This window comes from Gymnoscopelus microlampas (assembly GCF_963454915.1).
Source record: "Gymnoscopelus microlampas genome assembly, chromosome: 19".
In the NCBI taxonomy this organism is placed as follows: Eukaryota; Metazoa; Chordata; class Actinopteri; order Myctophiformes; family Myctophidae; genus Gymnoscopelus; species Gymnoscopelus microlampas.
Genome location: NC_139956.1, coordinates 4,090,372 through 4,102,309, shown reverse-complemented (window position 1 = coordinate 4,102,309; position 11,938 = coordinate 4,090,372). Strand labels below are relative to the sequence as shown.

The window sequence follows — 11,938 nt, the reverse complement described above, 5'->3', positions numbered from 1 at the left end:
TGATAGACAGGAAACATCGTAACAATTTGAGAACATATTCCTTACCAAGAAATGTCTTCTCCAATGTGTTTGTTAAGGTGTCTAGTATCACATAAAACATATCACATCTCACATTTCTGCTGAAAGTTGGGGTGCATGCAACTTTATACTATTTATACTTTACTACTTTATATTATTTAATACAGGAAAAATCAAAATTATTGTAATTCTGACCTCCGTAGCTTGTGAGGGGTCAAACTAGGGTTTCTTCATGACTCTGAATTCATTACAAGCATTTGTTTTGCACTGAAACCTCTCTTTGGTGGAAAACATCCACTTTTTCCGCTTCTCGCAAACCATTTTTGGGTATCTCTATTACAACCATAAAACCAAACAAAAGGTGCACCTCTCAGATGTCCCACGGTACATATAAACAACATAGCATCCTAAAGCTGTGTATTATTAACCCCAGAATAAAAACAGAAACAACAAAAAAGGATAAATATAACCTATTAATAAAAGTGACCAGGATGCATACAAATACAATATAACACGCATCGCAAATCTGCAACACCAATCAGCCTACTCTGCCCCAAAAGTAGCCGCTATGGAATGCCATCCTTATAATTTAGAGAAACAATATTAAAAAAAAAAAGTAACAAAGATGCATATAAAATTTGTAATACCAGCAATATAACTGTGCATAGATAGCCAATCCACAGTATCGGTAAATACTTAAAAAAAGAAGAAAATAATCATCGAAAATGATATATATTTTAATTATTACTATTGTTTTAATCAAAAACAAGAAAGAAAACAAAACCATTGCAAGAGAGGGAGAGACAAAATAAAGCATAAAAGAAAGGAGAAGCAGTGGCCATGTCTCCTCATAACCATCCAACTGCCATCAAGGCAACTCACACACAGTGAATGAAGAATGCAGTCCGGCCGTCACAGCCAAAGCCCCCCGAGGCGCATGGGAAGCTTAGTCAATGCAAAAATGTAGTCCTTCCGGCCGTGGCACCCGAGGTGCCAGGTAAATGTAGTTCTTCTGACGAGTGAAAAATGTAGTCCGGCCTTCGCGGTCCCAACACCCGAGGCGCTTGGGAAACGTAGTCTCTTCGACCGAAGTCTATCCGGCCGAGTCGGAAGTTGTTCTTAAGAGTCAACTTTGATTAAATCACAAGCATGGCGAGTGGGAATTGTAGTCCTAACCAAAACGGCTAGTTAACGGCTAACTAGACAGTTATTAAACATCCTCTGGAGTAGTCTGGGAGGCATTGCCTCGGAGTTTGGACAGCGGGGGTGCGGCCACTGCGTTGTGATTCAAATCAACAGCCAATGAAGAAAAGGGGGCGGGATCCAAATGCAGTGGGTGTTAGAATAGGATCGACGGGAAGCAATTCCCCCTTGAGAAATTTCGGCCGCCATTGTTGTGTACCGCTGTTTGCCTCTCGTCGGACTTTTTACACGAGTTGCACAGCTCCAGACCGGTAAGAGGCGTGTCCGCTCAGATTCAGAGCGTAAATTACATCCCGCCCACAAATCCCAGGGCTCTGGCCCAGAAGTTCCTCGCCGAGCCGGCGAAAACTTCTGGGAACTCAGATTACCTCTGGAGTAACTACTTAAGGTTTTTCACAACAAAGTCCATCGCCAGCTCCAGATCTTCAAATCTACGCGTTTTGCCGTTGGCCAGTGAGAGGTGCAAAATAGCGGGATACATTAACCCAAATTTCGCGGCAGGACTCAAGTTCCTTTTTTACGGCTGCACATGCGGCCCATTTCTTAGCCACTTATTCCGAATCTGAAACAGATTCACTTGCATGATGAGAGGACGAGGTGGTTCCGAGTCTTTAGGCTGGGCCCGCAAACTACGATGACATCGGTCCAAAACAGGCATGTCTTTTTTGTTTTTCCACAAATTCCATCTCGAACGAAAATCCAAATCTTCACACTTTTTGGAGAGAGACTCAACCAGACCGGTTAGCATGCTAACAGTAGCCTGTAGCTCAGCTACAGTGTTAACCTGGTCGTTTGCCGAACCCTCCAGATCCACGATAGTCTGGCTTTTTGACTCTATTTTATTCTCCATCGGCTTCAAAGCCTCATTCAGCTCTCTCTTCTGCAACGATCAAGTCAAATTTGGAAATAATGTCCGAACAGAGTTCGTTCATCATTGCTTTGATGCTCTGCCTCATTAGCGTTTGTCTCCAGTGTCCTCGGGAGATGTTGGTGTTTGAGACTTGGCACGGTCGGTGCGTTGACGGCGGGAGGAGGAAGACATAGAGCACCAAAGTCTGACGTCACTGCCACTAGAGGCCGCTGTTTCACGGGTTTGTGGCTTTATTTTTCGTGTTGAAATCCCCTTTTGGGAATCTTAGATCACGTCATATAAGAACTGTGTTCCAAACCTAAACACACCACCCCGGCGTTTTTGTCAGGGGGGTGCATCGTTTATGATATTCATTCATATTTGATACAGCCTGTTTCTGGCGAAAATGGAATTAATTCTGCCTTAAAAGTCTTAAAGGTTTCATGACGTTCAGTTTTACCACACATTAAAAGTCTTTGTCATGGTCCTTCAAACGTGTATAGAAAGTTTTAACAAAAAAATCCACTCCATTGATTCATGGCAGGTGTTTTTCTCTCACATTTCTAAAGCCTTTTCAACTGCAAAAAAAAAAGATATCTTTGCCTGCGGGTGTCGCTGGTGAGGGATTTTGCCTGTCAATCATCGCCTCTGCTCCCCCCCCCCCCCCCCCCCCCCCCCCCCCCCCCAAAGGAAAGGATAGGGGAGGGGAGGGGCGAGGAGGAGAGTGGGCGGGATTAATCGACAGTGACCTCACTGTCGAAGGGCCAAGCTCAGATTACTTTTCAGCCTAATTATTCAGAAAACCTCAGACCACAGAAAATCCACTGAATGTTCAAAGTTCAGATTTTTTGGGTGTAATTGAGGTCATAAAACCCCCCAAAAAACATAAAAAATAAAAAAAGTGAGAATGAATGTCATAGAACCTTTAAAAACTACTACTTCCGGGTCTGAAATCACTGTCCCTACTGCAGCCGCGTTCATGGGAAATGTAGCCTTTGGGTTGTTTGACTCGTTTCTAGTGTTTTTATTGTGTTACTCTTTGGGTAAATGTGTACATTTACACCTTCAGTCGATGCTTCATATCCATATGAGTAAAATTGCCAGGGTGGTATGTTTATTTTTGGAACACGGTTCTTATATGAAGTGATATAAGATTCCCCAATGAGGATATCAAAAAAAAAAAGTAAAGCCACGAACCTGCGGAAAAGCGCCCTCTACTGACAGTGACGTCAGGACTTCGGTGCTCTATTGTAGCTCGTCCTTGATTAAAAAATAATGTAAAGGGAAAAAAGTGCTATTGAAGCTTTATCGGTCACGAATGCTAAAAAGTTTTAAAGTCGCATTCAGGCAGAGCCGCTGCAAGACACGTCTTACATCCTTGCTATCCAACAGCGCCCCCCAGGGTGACTGTTTTTTCAATTTCTTTTAATCTTTTTCATTTTTTTTTTTTTTGACAAAAAAAAAAAAAAAAAAAAACGAAAAAGTTATTTAAAAAATACGGGCCCCTCACGTATTAGAATGACATCAAATATCTAAATACTGAATCAAGCAACTTAAACACTGTTTGGGGGGTTCAAAAAAGGTTGAGTAGACAATAAAATGACATGTTCGAAGGTGAAATAATCCCTTTAAGCCAGTTAATTCCTCCCACTGGTTGCCACTGCTGTTGTTCCCAACTGGCTCACTTGCCAGTGAGGAGCTCCCACCGGTAGGACAAAGCACCTCCGTCCTATGCCTCATGTTTAACATTCCTTGCTGACAGGTGCCGCCCCAGCCCGTAGAAGTACGTGCAGTGACAAAGATCGGCAATAGGCTGCTAGCCTAACCACTAACACAATAAGGGAAGTGGCTGAGGGTAGAGAAAGTGATTAAAAACTGACCCAATATGTTGAAAGCAAAAGTCTGGTCACATCTCCGCCATAATCTGAAGACTTACCTCTTCAGACTCCACTTAAGCCCGTAGCACTTGACCTAGCCCTGACGACCATGCAGTCTTGTGCAAAGGTATGGTTTACATGTAATGTAGATAGCATATGTCAGCTTGTAGAGTGACGTTCAGTGAGTGACACTGTCGTATGATGAGGCTTCGCAGGTGCATTGATTTAAACACTGTGTTAAACATTTCTTTTACACTGCACTGTCATTGTCATATACATGAGAACGACACACTTCTTCAGTGTTATATTTATTTCATGTGATACAAAGTATGCCACTGTAACCATAACACTCTAAACGTTTCATTTAATCATGTATTAATTTAATTAAACGGTGGCTTCCCAGATTCCTCGTAGGGTAGCAATTAAGTCTAGGAGTTGGGTGGGGGGGCCTCAAAATTTGACTTTGCTTTGAGCCGCATAATTGCTAAATCTGTGTGTTTAGTGTGTGGTTGCGTGCATGCAAATTTTGACTGTGTAATTGCATGAGTTACAAGCAAGTATAGATTATAATTTACCAATATTTCATGTTTTTGGTGAAACAGCGGACCGTATGTTGGACTTTGACCTGGATGATCAAATTGAAGGTCAGTGCATTCATCCATCCATCCATCCATCCATCCATCTCTCTGAAATATTTCAAGCGTTTGTAAAGTTCATAAACCTTTGAAGTATTGTGAACTGCATGTGTAAAACTAAGATTGATTTTATGTATTTAACTCATTAACTCAGGGCAGCCATTGACCATATTCACACGGCGGCCATTTTGCTATTAAGTTAATGAAATGCCACCCCGTTGCCACCTCCTTTCTTCAATGTAAAATGCCAAAATGGCCGCAGTGTGAATGTGGTCTATAGATGATGTTTTAACTCTGTCAGTCAATTAGTAATCATCAATTATTTTCCAATGTTAGAGCACAGAATCGGCTGCAGCAACCTGGACCAGATTGATCTCTTTAAATCACCGACAGCTCTGCTGTATTTCCTTGTACGATATAACAAGGACAGCGAAAATGTAGTTACTGAGTGCACTGTTATGCAGCAGATAATTGGCTTTAACCTGCTGGAAAGGATTTTTACAGTGTCCCATAGACTGTAGCCTACAGTACATCAGTCAGTTTTGTAAATTTTCTTCAATTGTTCGTGGATGTCATTTGAATAGCCAATTTTTCAGATTCCATTCCAACTGGCTGCGGTTACCTTCCAAAGTTTGCAGGGGCCCGTTATGCCTCAAATCATGAACGCAGCGTCTGATCACACATTGAGGGGCTTAAACAAGGCAGGGCCAAAAGCAATTCCACTTACACCCATATTATAGGGGATGCCATAAATGTAATGTTTGTTGCCAAAATGTGATTTTGTTTCCCCACCACATTAGGCACAAATGTTTTCGTGAGTCATGTGCCATGTTGATACTCTATACTGTGTGCCTGTTAATTGCCTTTGCAACTTTGTGGGCAGGGCCTATTTCTTACAAAAATAGCCATATATCTAACACATCATCCAATCATAGTCAAATTGGAATTGAGGCCTCCATAAAGTGCACCTCCAAATCTGCTTTCATTTCCCTAACCCTAACACAAATGTTAACAGTTTCACCGCCTGTCGTACAAACTCTTTGCAATTTCCTCATGTTATGACGGTTGCACCTCACAACTGACCCAGCCCGTAGGCAACTCAGCCTGGTGGAGATCTGTGCTCCGAGGTGCCGGCCGCATTATTTCCAGCAGGTTTCAGTTGTGCTCATTGTGACTGTGTATATCCACCCGGAAGCTAATGCTAACATGGCTCTGGACGAGCTACATGGCCATAATAAACATCCATCTTTGTGGTAGCGACTTCAATCACGTTAAGCTGACGGACATTCTGCCTCATTTCTATGACCATGTTTCAACAACACACTGGACCAAGTGTACACCAACAAACGGGAGGCATTCAGAGTAGTGCCCCGCCCAAAGCTGTCTCTCTCTGACCACATTTCCATCCTGCTGATTCCTGCTCATCGCCCTGTGCTTAGACATAATGGCCTAGTACAGCTGTTCCCATGCTCCAGGACTGCTTTGAGATTGAGAGAACCAACTGGCAGATCTTCAAAGTGGCTGCGACATATGGGGGCAGGATTTAGCTGGAGGAATATGCCTCAGCCGTTTGTGGTTAAATCAGTAAATGTATTGATGATGTCACAGTCACCAGGAGGATCACCATCCACCCCAATCAGAAACCCTGGTTTAATGGAGAGGTGAGGCGTCTTCTAACCTTCAGATCTGATGATACAGCAGCACTGAGGGCAGCAAGGAGGAATCTGGAGGCTGGAATTAACTTTTTGTCTGCCACCGACGAGATTTCCCATTGAATTATGCTAAGCCATAGCCTGCCGTCGACGAGGAAGACAAGATTTTGTTTTATAAAAGATTGCGTCGTTCAGGTTGACTTTCCACTCACCCGGATCCGGAAATAACGTCATCCAAATATCCTGCTCCGTTCACCTCCTGTTTATTGGTTTCCTGGATATGCTTATATCTTGGGTTGACTTTTTTCCCCTGTATTCCGCGAGATGTCTTATTTCAACATGGTCTAACAAATGAAGGGACAGCTCCAGTTACATATTTTCATAATATATATTAATGTTCTGTGATCAGTTAGGGAGGTTGGAAAGACGTGCATTTTTGACGGTATATGCTGTTTTCAGCGTGCCTTCGACATGGAGAGTTATTTCACGGGTGATTTGTTTTCCCTCTGAGTGACGGCTACAGATTCTGTTTGTGTGTACACACAGTCCGACGATAGATTATTATGGATCTACATTTTCTGTGACCAGTTGAAAAGGTTAAATAACACGAAGGGTGAGTTTATTAATGTATTTGTATTAATGTATGCTGAGGACGTTATAGGAGGACTCTGCAGCCTATTAAACCCCAGAAATCAAAGGATAATATCCCGGGAAGGGTCTAAGGGACTGGGAGCATGAACCCCCAGAGGTTTGGACATATATTTTTAATATCTCACTCTCCCAGGCTGTGGTACTTGTGTCTTATGACCTCTACCATCATCCCAGTGCCCAAAAGTGCAGCAGCAAAGAGCATGAATGACTTTCGTCCAGTGGCTCTCATCCTGCGGTTAACACGATCATCCCGCAGACCCTTGCCAATAAGCTGCTGCTGCTCGGATTAACACCAAACCTTTGCAATTAGGTCCTGGACTTTCTCACTCACCGGCCACAGTCTGTCAGAATCCACGGCTCTTTGTCCTCCTCCATCATCCTCAACACTGTGGGTGTGTCCTGAGCCCCCTGCTGTACATATAGTAGAGGACCTGGCTAAGATATGTATGCATTTCATTTAGGAGAGATTATCTCAACTGTTCTTGGCTAATATGACCCCAGGGAACAACTTAGGAACTATGAGAAATTCTCTATCCGGGGCGAAATACTCGGAAATGACCACGCCCCTTTTAAATTGACCGCTACTTCAAACATGGCTCTATCTTCTAAACTGTTGGAGCTACAGATTTTCTGGGGTGCTCAACATTTTCAGAATACTAATTTTTGTGGAACCCAAGCCCGAGCCAGCAACCCTCCAGGTCATCATAGTGGCCAAATCCAATATGGCCGCCACCTGAAAAAGGTTTTGTCTATAACTTTTGAACCAGATGAGCTATGAATGCAAACTTGGTGTCTAAATCTTTTTTGACAATTAGAAACATGTTGGAATGCTTATCTTTATGACTGGGTGTGTTGGAATGCTTATCTTTATGACTGGGTGTGGCTGGACCTCTATTTTGCATATTTTATAGATGGCAACTATCTGACAATTTGTTTTACTTACCTTAATCTTTGTCATTTTTGGCAAACTTGGTGTCTATTTTATGCTTTTTGAGCATTAGAAACACATTGGAATGCTCATATTTATGATTGAATCCATCTAGAGCCCTCTTATTTGCTTATTACAAATATGGCATGTATCAAAAATGTTATGTAACATAAAGTTACATCCAGAGTTGTTGGAATGAGTTAAGATCAAACTGAAGAAAAGAAACAACCTGTGTATATGTTGAAACAATAGAATAATATGAGTTGGTATACAGCAACAGCCAGTACAGTATGCAGAGCAATGCTCAGCATGAATTGAATACTATCATACTAGTCAAGGGTGTATAGATAGACACACACACTATATACACAATATTGTGTAGGGTTAATATTTTTTATGATTGTTGTTTTGTGCTGTGTGTGTGTGTGTGTGTGTGTGTGTGTGTGTGTGTGTGTGTGTGTGTGTGTGTGTGTGTGTGTGTGTGTGTGTGTGTGTGTGTGTGTGTGTGTGTGCGTGTGTGTGTGTGTGTAGTACTTTATGTATCAGTGCTGTTACACCAAGACAATTATGTACAATGTACAATAGTACATATTGTTCAAATTCTATACACCCAGTATGATAGGATTACATTTTATGCTGAGCATTGTTGCACATACAGCTGTAGCTGTATACTTAGGAATGAGTTCTACTCTTAAAGGAGATACACCATGAATTTCACTTTTTTTTTTTTTTTTTTTTTTTTTTGGGCTCCCCAGTGTCTCTTGTACCCCAAAACATTTTTTTTTTTAACATTCAGTCATTCATTCTCATTTCAGAGATTTTCAGAATGGGCGTGTCTAAACAGGCCATCTCAGAATGACAAGTTTGCTTACATCACCAAACTTTCTGCCCATGTATTTTGACAGACAGAATTGCTCAGTACCGCAGTACAGCACCCCTCTGCCCAACAGGACGTTTTGGTATTGCAGCTGAAAGTGCTTTATAAGCCTGAGAGAATTGACTTGGGATGAGTATATCTGAGTGTTGATTTAGGCTCAAACCTTTTGAAAATGGTTTGAGGGACATACACCATATGATATTAAATATCTTTTTTTTTTAAATTCATGGTGTGTCTCCTTTAAATCATTCTATTGTTTCAATACAATTACATCTGTAAGATACATTGGTTGTTTCATAACATAGTGGCCATATTTGTGATATGCAAATTAGAGTCCTATAAATAGATTAAATTATAAAGATAAGCATTCCAACATGCTTCTAATTATCAAAAAACATGATTTAGACACCAAGTTTGCATTTGTAGCTCATCTGGTTCAAACATAGCCAAAACCTTTTTCAGGTGGCGGCCATATTGGATTTGGTCACTATGATAATCCCAAAGGCTGCTGGCTCGGCCACCCTTGCTACAGTACATCTTTAGAGCATGCCCTGGGTTACATATGGGACAAATGTGGTGCTTTTAGATTGATTCACTCAAAAATATTCTTATGGCCCTGGACTGTAAATAAGTTGACCGTTTTTAGCCGTTTGTTTAAGCTGTTCTGTAATAAAATATAAAATTTGACATTTTACACTTTTCTATTTTTCCCTAAACATGAGTATTGTGTACATTTTGAGCACCTCAGAAAATCTGTAGCTCCAACGGTTTAAAAGATAGAGCCATGTTTGAAGTAGCGGTCATTTTAAAAGGGGCGTGGTCATTTCCGAGTATTTCGCCCCGGGTAGAGAATTTCTCATAGTTCCTAAGTTATTCCTTGGGGTCATATTAGCCAAGAACATTTGAGATAATCTCTCCTAAATTAAGTGCATACATATCTTAGCCAGGTCCTAGACTAATACTGTTAACACATGACTGCTCAGCTAAACATCCGGGTAGCCATATCGTGACATTTGCGGATGACAGTATTGTCAGGGAGTCAGAGTACCCATTGTACCAGTCTGTCTGTGTCCCTTTTGTGACCATATATGGAGATAGCTGATGTCATTAATATATGCCCATACCCTGTATCTTGGCATGCCCATATGGGCATATTGGTTGAGCCAATCAGCTTCACCAGTGTTCTCCATTTGAGTCGGTTCCGTGCTAGGGGCTCGGCTTCAGCTAGCGACAAGCCCGTTTGGTGTAAGTCCCTGGTGATGGCATCCATCCAACATCTGCGGGGACGCACCGCGGCGGCGTTTCCAGCCGGCGGCTTTTGAATCGAAGTGGAGGATGGTGGATATAGGGTGTTCAGGAGGGAGTCTCTTGACGTGGCCGTACCAGCGCATCCGGTGCTGTGCTGCCAGGCGGGATGCGGGGGAATGTTTGGTACGTTCCCACACCCTGATGTTGGAGACTCGATCTTAACATTTACCCCCTCTATTGTGCGCATCGCTCTGGTGTCAAAGCCGTCAATTCTGTCAGCCAGGCTCTTGTTGAGAGGCCAAGTTTCTGCTCCATAAAGAAGAATGGAGAGAACTGAGGTGTTATAGATCAGTAATTTGGTCTCTCTCGTTATGGAATGGTGTCTAAACAGCGGCTTCCAGGGAGTTTTCATGGCACTGGCTGCCAGGGCACTTCTCCGATTTATCTCGGTTGCTATGTTGCCGTTGTTAGTGACAATGGACCCCCCCCCCCCCCCCCCCCCCACTGATGTGCAGCGGGGGGGGGGGGGGGGGGGGGGGGCTTCTCCTCTGATGTGCATGAGTTTGGTTTTAGCCCAGCTGACCTTTAGACCCAGTTTATTGGCTTCCTCTTCGTAGATCTCCAAGGCTTCTCATAGCTGATCTAGTGTGGAGCAGAATAGTGTGGTGTCATCTGCATATTCCAGATCTGTGAGGGGGTAACTGCCTAGTTGAACCCCGGAAATACGAGCACAGATCTGTTCCATCAGATGGTCGATGATGCAGTTAAACTGGTGGTCTGGTGCAGCTACTCATCCCTGTCTCACTCCGCTGTTGATTGAGAACCAGGTGAAGTTCTTGTTGTTGACCCGCACACAACTTTCGGCATCGCTGTAAAGCTTTTGAAAGAGTCTGGGCCGGAAGAGCCCGGGTGAGAAGTATACGGGTAAAAATCTTTCCTGGGATGGAAAGGAGTGTGATTCCTCTGTGGTTATTGCAGACCAATTTGTCACCGTTTGTTTCCAAAAGGGGAGGATGATACCCGGGTCCAGTCTTCCGGGGGGCACTCAGTTATCCAGACCTGGTTAATAATGTGGGTTAGCCACTCGATGGTATTGTCACCGCCCAATTTCATCATTTCTGCTGTGATGTTACAGATACCAGGGGCCCTGTCATTTCGCAGTTTGGACAGGGTTTTTGCGACCTCTTCTTTAGTCACATGATCTACGCTGCAGTTGTGATTTGCACTGGCATTTTCAGATGACACGGTAAGAGTGGGGTCTGTTTGTGGTGGAGGATGATGCAAAAGCTAATTGAAGTGCTCCTTCCAGTGGCTGATACATTCATCCTCAGAGTTAAGTATGTTACCCTGAGAGTCCTTTACCAGGGCTGTCCTCTGGTGGTGGCATGTTTTTAGTCGCCACAGTGTTCTATAGACTTGGGTGAAGTTATTGTTCTCTGCGATCTTCCTTCGCCAGGGCATAATACCTGTTGGAGATGGAGTGGACAAACACTGCAGTGATGGTGGGGTCCTGGAGATGGGAAGATCTCAGTCGGGGTGGGGCCCGTGGTGATGGAACAGCCTTTAATTTCAGTCGCAGCTGGGCTACCAGTAAGCGGTGGTCTGTGTTGCCTAGCTGGGCTCCACGGTATACACGGCAGTTGGTAACACTAGATTTCCAGCGACTGGAGATGATGATATGATCGGGCGGCCATAGCTGAGTGGTTAGTGAGCCCGCCTAGGTACGATGCCAGGCCAGGCCAGCAAATGTGTTGATGAAATGAAATATGTTCCTGAGCAAGACTCTTAACCCCTAATTGCTCACAGGCCCTCATTGGAAACAAGACCGCAAGGACTTTCATGAACGGACCTGTTAAAGGAATTATCCTTATCAAGGGCCTTTCGGGTTTTGCCATCATTGCTGTACCATGTCCATTTGTTTATGTTCTTCCTGGGAAACGTGTCCACAATAGATAGACCCCCTGAATTACATAAATGCAGGAGGCGATCTCCGTTGTTG

The 11,938-nt window shown here is 43.3% G+C and overlaps 1 protein-coding gene across 1 annotated transcript in view; it reads right to left on the bottom strand.

Moving 5' to 3' along the window:
* Positions 1-11,938, bottom strand: part of LOC311034844 (vitelline membrane outer layer protein 1 homolog) — a 286,803-nt gene that overhangs the window by 229,128 nt on the left and 45,737 nt on the right. The gene's annotated exons all lie outside the window — the stretch shown is intronic.